This window comes from Schistocerca piceifrons, chromosome 9, assembly GCF_021461385.2.
Source record: "Schistocerca piceifrons isolate TAMUIC-IGC-003096 chromosome 9, iqSchPice1.1, whole genome shotgun sequence".
Taxonomy (NCBI): Eukaryota; Metazoa; Arthropoda; class Insecta; order Orthoptera; family Acrididae; genus Schistocerca; species Schistocerca piceifrons.
In genome coordinates, this window is record NC_060146.1 from 95937946 (window position 1) to 95945213 (window position 7268).

A 7268-nucleotide genomic window follows, 5' to 3' on the forward strand; every position below is an offset into this window, starting at 1 on the left:
GCATAATCGCTGCTATTCCAAGAGTTACGCAGAAGAAGAAGAAGAACAAACATCCCTCTTCCTCGCACCACTAGTTTCCTAGCACCCACAGTATTTTATCCTGTCGAGCTCAGACAAGTTTAACCCTTTCAATCCCAGTCAATTTTATCTTATATTCGTGGAGTAAACGTCAATAGACAACAGACTCCGATATTGTAGACCACCTCAGGGGAGGTTGTCCATACCAGAGAGCAGAGAGAGATGGAAGTGAACCGGAGCAGACAACAGCCAAGCAATTTTACCCATGCTGGAGAATAGACTTACCTAGAAATCGGAGTAGTAGGTGCAGTTGGTGCGTAATATTTTCCAGTTACAGAAAAAGTGCAGTGTTTTGCCAAAGGAGAAAACACGTAAATATACGTGTTACGGCTCTGACATTACTTACGTCCCATGTTTGCTAATGTACGGTACAGCGTGAACGGGCTGTTAACTCGATGAAATACGCAAACAAAAAACGTAGTTTTACGTGCGATTTACTAAGAATGTCTTAGGTCTGTAGGGCACGCATGCACTTCATATACAGGGTGGTCCGTTGATAGTGACAGGGCCAAATATCTCACGAAATAAGCGTCAAACGAAAAAACTACGAATAACGAAAGTTGTCAAACTTGAAGGGGGAAACCAGATGGCGCTATGGTTGGCCCGCTAGGTGGCGCTGCCATAGGTCAAACGGATATCAACCGCGTTTTTTAAAAAATAGGAACCGGGATTTTTTATTGCGTATTCGTGTAGTACGTAAAGAAATATGAATGTTTCACTTGGACCACTTTTTTCGCTTTGTAATAGATGGCGCTGTAATAGTCACAAACGTATAAGTACGTGGTATCAAGTAACATTTCGCCAGTGCGGACGGTATTTGCTTCGTGATACATTACCCGTGTTAAAATGTACCGTTTACCAATTGCGGAAAAGGTCGATATCGTGTTGATGTATGGCTATTGTGATCAAAATGCCCAACGGGCGTGTGCTATATATGCTGCTCGGTATCCTGGCCTGGACGACATCATCCAGTGTTGGGACCGTTCGCCGGATAGTTACGTTATTTAAGGAAACAGGAAGTGTTCAGCCACGTGTGAAACGTCAATTCCCGACCTGCAACTAATGATGATAACCAAGTAGGTGTTTTAGCTGCTGTCGCGGCTAATCCGCACATCAGTAGCAGACAAATTGCGCGAGAATCGGGAATCTCAAAAACGTCGGTGTTGAGAATGCTATATCAACATCGATTGCACCCGTACCATATTTCTATGCACCAGGAATTGCATGGCGACGACTTTGAACGTCGTGTACAGTTCTGCCACAGGGCACAAGAGATTACGGGACGATGACAGATTTAAAGCACGCGTTCTATTTAGCGACGAAGCGTCATTCACCAACAGCGGTAACGTAAACCGGCATAATATACACTAATGGGCAACGGAAAATCCACGATGGCTGCGACAAGTGGAACATCAGCGACCTTGGCGAGTTAATGTATGGTGCGGCATTATGTAAGGAAGGATAATTGGTCCCCATTTTATCGATGGCAATCTAAATAGTGCAATGGATGCTGATTTCCTATGTAATGTTCTACCGATGTTACTACAAGATGTTTCACTGAATGACAGAATGGCGATGTACTTTCAACATGATGGATGACCGGCACATAGCTCGCGTGCGGTTGAAGCGGTAATGATTAGCATATTTTATGACAGGTGGTTTGGTCGTCGAAGCACCATACCATGGCCCGCACATTCACCGGATCTGACGTCCCCGGATTTTTTTCTGTGGGGAAAGTTGAAGGATATTTGCTATCGTGATCCACCGACAACGCCAGACAACACGCGTCAGCACATTGTCAGTGCATGTGCGAACATTACGGAAGGTGAACTACTCGCTGTTGAGAGGAATGTCGTTACACGTATTGCCAAAGGCATTGAGGTTGACGGACATCATTTTGAGCATTTATTGCATTTATGTGGTATTTACAGGTAATCACGCTGTAACACCATGCGTTCTCAGAAATGATAAGTTCACAAAGGTACATGTATCACATTGGAACAAGCGAAATAAAATGTTCAAACGTACCTATGTTCTGTATTTTAGTTTAAAAAACCTACCTGTTACCAACTGTTCGTCTAAAATTGTGAGCCATATGTTTGTGACCATTACAGCGCCCTCTATCACAAAGCGCGAAAACTGGTCCAAGTAAAACACTCATGTTTCCTTGCGTACTACACGAATATGTAATAAAAATGGGGGTTCCTATTTTTAAAAAAAAACAGTTGATATCCGTTTGACCTATGGCAGCGCCATCGAGCGGGCCAACCATAGCGCCATCTGATTTCCCCCTTCAAGCTAGACAAGTTTCGTTCTTTGTAGTTTTTTCGTTTGACGCTTATTTCGTGAGATATTTGGCCCGGTCACGATCAGTTAGCTCTTGTAGGGGCGTAGTAGGGTTAGTCGTGCTTGTCAAGAAAAATTACGATGCGCAGTTTCAGAGTTAATTAGCACTGAGGTTAATCAGGCCGTTGCGCAAGCAAATTCAAATTCTCGCTAGACACAATTAGTGTGAGTTGCTACCAGAGCGTAGATATTAGCGAACGAGATTGCTCTGCCTTTGTCTCAGGTTAGAGCCCAGCTATGATCCTGCATTCAATTTTCTGATCCGGTTTGGTTTTAGGAGACCAAACGGAGGACACGTTTGGCGACACGGTCCTTGGCGGACGCTTGAATTTCCTACTTTTGGGAGATTTTAATGCCCATAACCCCTTGTGGGGTGGCACCATGCAGAGATGTCAAAACTTTACTGTCGCAATTCGACCTCTGACTCTTAAATACTGGGGCCTCCAAACATTTCGATGTGACTCATTGTAGTTACTCGGCCATTGATTTATCCATTTGCAGCACAGGACCTCTCCCATCTATCCACTGGAGAGCACATGACGACCTGTGTGGTAGTGACCACTTCCCCATCTTCCTGTCACTGCCCCAGCGTCAGGCACAAAGCGGCAAGTGGTTTTGTGTCGTGTCGTACGGTTAGAATTGGCATTTGTAAACATAACGCCACGAAAATACAGGGTGATTCAAAAAGAATACCACAACTTTAGGAATTTAAAACACTGCAACGACAAAAGGCAGAGCTAAGCACTATCTGTCGGCGAATTAAGGGAGCTATAAAGTTTCATTTAGTTGTGCATTTGTTCGCTTGAGGCGCTGTTGACTAGGCGTCAGCGTCAGTTGATGCTAAGATGGCGACCGCTCAACAGAAAGCTTTTTGTGTTATTGAGTACGGCAGAAGTGAATCGACGACAGTTGTTCAGCGTCCATTTCGAACGAAGTATGGTGTTAAACCTCCTGATAGGTGGTGTATTAAACGTTGGTATAAACAGTTTACAGAGAATGGGTGTTTGTGCAAAGGGAAAAGTTCTGGACGGCCGAGAACGAGTGATGGAAATGTAGCACGCATCCAGCAAGCATTTGTTCGCAGCCCAGGAAAATCGACTCGCAGAGCTAGCAGAGAGCTGCAAATTCCACAATCAACTGTATGGAGAGTCCTACGAAAAAGGTTAGTTATGAAACCTTATCGTCTGAAATTGGTTCAAGCACTGTCTGCAGCTGATAAGATTAAAAGAATCGATTTCTGTGATTTTATCCTTGCTCAAATGGAAACAGATGAATCTTTCGTTTCAAAGATTGTGTTTAGTGATGAAGCAACTTTCCACACTAACGGGAAAGTCAACCGTCACAATGTCTGTATATAGGCCACTGAGAATCCGCGGGAAACAACTCAGTATGAACGTGACTCGCCTAAGGTGAACGTTTTCTGCGCCATTTCAGCCAATAAAGTTTTTGGTCCCTTTTTCTTCGAAGGTGCTACTGTAACTGGACTACAGTATCTGGAGATGTTAGAGAATTGGCTGTTCTCTCAGCTCGAACAAGAAGCACAACAATTCATATTTCAGCAGGATGGAGCGCCACCACTTTGGCACTTATCTGTCTGTAACTACCTGAACGTCAACTACCCGAGGCGATGGATCGGCCGCCAGGCAGCTCATGACAGGGCACTTCATCACTGGCCTCCAAGAAGCCCTGATCTTACCCCCCTGCGATTTTTTCTTATGGGGGTATGTTAAGGATATGGTGTTTCGGCCACCTCTCCCAGCCACCATTGATGATTTGAAACGAGAAATAACAGCAGCTATCCAAACTGTTACGCCTGATATGCTACAGAGAGTGTGGAACGAGTTGGAGTATCGGGTTGATATTGCTTATGTGTCTGGAGGGGGCCATATTGAACATCTCTGAACTTGTTTTTGAGTGAAAAAAAGCCTTTTTAAATACTCTTTGTTATGATGTATAACAGAAGGTTATATTATGTTTCTTTCATTAAATACACATTTTTAAAGTTGTGGTATTGTTTTTGAATCACCCTGTATTAGTCGATTTGTGATTGCATCTGAGCCGTGGCGACTGGCGCTAGTTATGCTCCACTTGTGTCGCTGATATCGACAATCGTCTGGTCTTGTACTTCTGAGTGTTTCGCCTTTGGTTTTCCGGCTTGGCGTGTGGCCGGGAGCTCTCTCTGGTCGGCGTTCAACGAGGCAACATGTTTTGAAGGCAGATCCGCCGTGCCAGGGCCCCGCCGTCCCCGCCGTTTTTCCGCGCGCCGGGAGTACGTTGCTGATTAGTCGACGCATTTGCGTGCGAAACGGTGGCGGGTCCGTCATCGCATGCTGGACATCTTCTCAACGCGTAACTGGAAACATTAAGCTACGTAGGATTCATATGGTGCTGTTAACCTGTGAAGACTTGTGAAGGTTATGGTGGCATGTTGTATCTACCGGAGATCAGTTAAGGATGGTTCTGAATAAGAGAGTGTTATACGGAACTTACAAAGTCTAAGTCTTCGAAGTGTTGTTTCCACGGAGCGGAGTCTAATTATTTCGGCAAATGCAAAAGGGAATGTACTGCTTGTTTTAAACGTTCCTTGCAGAGTTAATTTCATGTAGTATGTTAATCAGTGCTATTCGCCCAGTTTTGGTTTTAGACTTTCTTTTAATATGAAGGGCACAGCTTTTGTTAAGTCAGTATAATTTTAATTGTTCTTTTATTCGGTAAATGTCTCAGTTTGGTTTTCAGTAATGTTACAGATAGTCACGTAGTTAGTAAGCCTTGCTTGGTCTTGAAAAGGTGAATCACGAGTTGGATTTGTCTGCCGCGTGAATTATTTGCTGTTGCAGAAATGGTCTGGTATGTGGGGCAGATGGGGTTTGTCGCCTTGGCGGGCAGGCTCAGGTCGTGTGTGCGTTCGGCGTGTTTTCTGTCCTGGCTTACAGCCCTGATCATCATCGAAATTGCTTGGCGGTTGCTTTCTGCTCGTTTGTTCTCAGTACCACGGTGTACAGGCCGCGCTTCCATCCTTTAGTGACACATCCGGCCTGTCCGGCGGGGCGGAAGAGGTCTTTTCATAAGTAGCTCAAGGTGAATCATTAGTGTTGTGAACTAATGTGCTTATGGTGGTGACTGTCGCCGGCCCGGGTGGCCGAGCGGTTCTAGGCGCTACAGTCTGGAACCGCGGGACCGCTACGGTCCCAGGTTCGAATCCTCCCTCCCTCGGGCATGGATGTGTGTGATGTTCTCAGGTTAGTTAGGTTTAAGTAGTTTTATGTTGTAGGGGACTGATGACCTCAAAAGTTAAGTCCCATAGGGCTCAGAACCATTTGAACCATTTTTTTCAAGTGGTGGTCGGCATTATTCCAAAAGAGTGAGTATCCTGAAAAAGTGTGATGATTTGATATACTTAATTTGTTGACCCGTATTGCTGACGAAGGCAGATCTACTTACATGACAATGATTTTCGAACGACGTGAATTCTTCCTCTCACAAAGCACACTCGACTAGTCTCCGCATTCCTGTCGCGCGCGTTATTCTCAGCTGCTGACGACACACTGACCGTTGTGTTGTACGACGAATCAATTGTTTACTTTTCTGAGTAACAACTTTTCTATTCGCGTGTCACACGTTGTCAGTTTTGCAAGCCGTAAGTGCAGCATTTGGCATGTGCGTGCCATTCCGCCTGTAGCGTTCGCTCGTCATTGTTTTAATGCTGGTCAAGTGAAGAAAAGGAACAAAATTCTTTGGTAAGTTTCCAATCCAGTCGTTCAGCGTTAAAAATACGATGGGCTGTGGAGATTCAAAATCATGGCGACCCGTATTTTTCATAGCAAACTTTTCGAATTTTGCGTAGTGCCTTACTAAAATGTGTACACCACTAAAAGTATGACCATTAGCGAGACGATGGGCACTTCGCCACGAAGCTGACATGTGACGCTACAAGTAAGAAAAAAATCAAATATTTTTACTCAATAGTTTCTGTAAAATCGTGTAAGTAAGATTACAGGGTGCCCGCGCTTCGGTTCTGTCAACACAGATCGTCACCAACCGGCGTGTGCCAAGTGTGTGTGCGCATGTCCCAATATGCGCAGGACGGCGCGTCGCGCCCCAGGGTCGTGTCACGTCACACGTGCTATAAGAGCCTCAATTAGCACTAAGCCTTACCGCAACGTCACAAGTGTTTCCCATTGTCAGTGAGAGTAGAAATTTTTACATACTTTCAGCAAGACTGATCAACAAATCATAAAAATACTTTACACAAGCTCACCTACTACATCATTTTCCTTTATACGAGGGCTGTCCAGAAAGTAAGTTACGATTGATCGCGAAATGAAAATCACATCGAAAATCAGAAATGTTTCATTTGTAACAGTTAGCTACACCTTTCAGCTACTTCGCTACGTAGTCGCCGTTCTGACTCAGGCATTCGTCGTAGCGTTGTACCAACTTTCCAATACCCTCATCATAGAAGGCAGCCGCCAGTGCTTTCCACCAATGCTCTACGCTGGCCTAAAGCTCGTTGTCAGTGCCAAAATGTTGTCTTCATAGCCAGCGGTTCGTTTGAGCAGAGATGAAACTCAGTGGGAGACAATTACGGGCTGTATTGTGGGTAACCAAACATTTCCAATTGAAACGATGCAGGAACATCTTGATTGCCCCTGCAGAATGAGGCTGAGAATTGTCTTGAAGAAGAAACCGCACGACAGTTATGTAATGTTGGTTGCATAGCTTCAGGGGAAAATTCTCACCAGGCCCTCGTACTTGGCGGGAGACACTGTTTTCTATAGCATCTTTACGCGCTCACTGAGAGCTCAGGAATGAAAAGAGCGACATAATTCTACATAGAATCATAC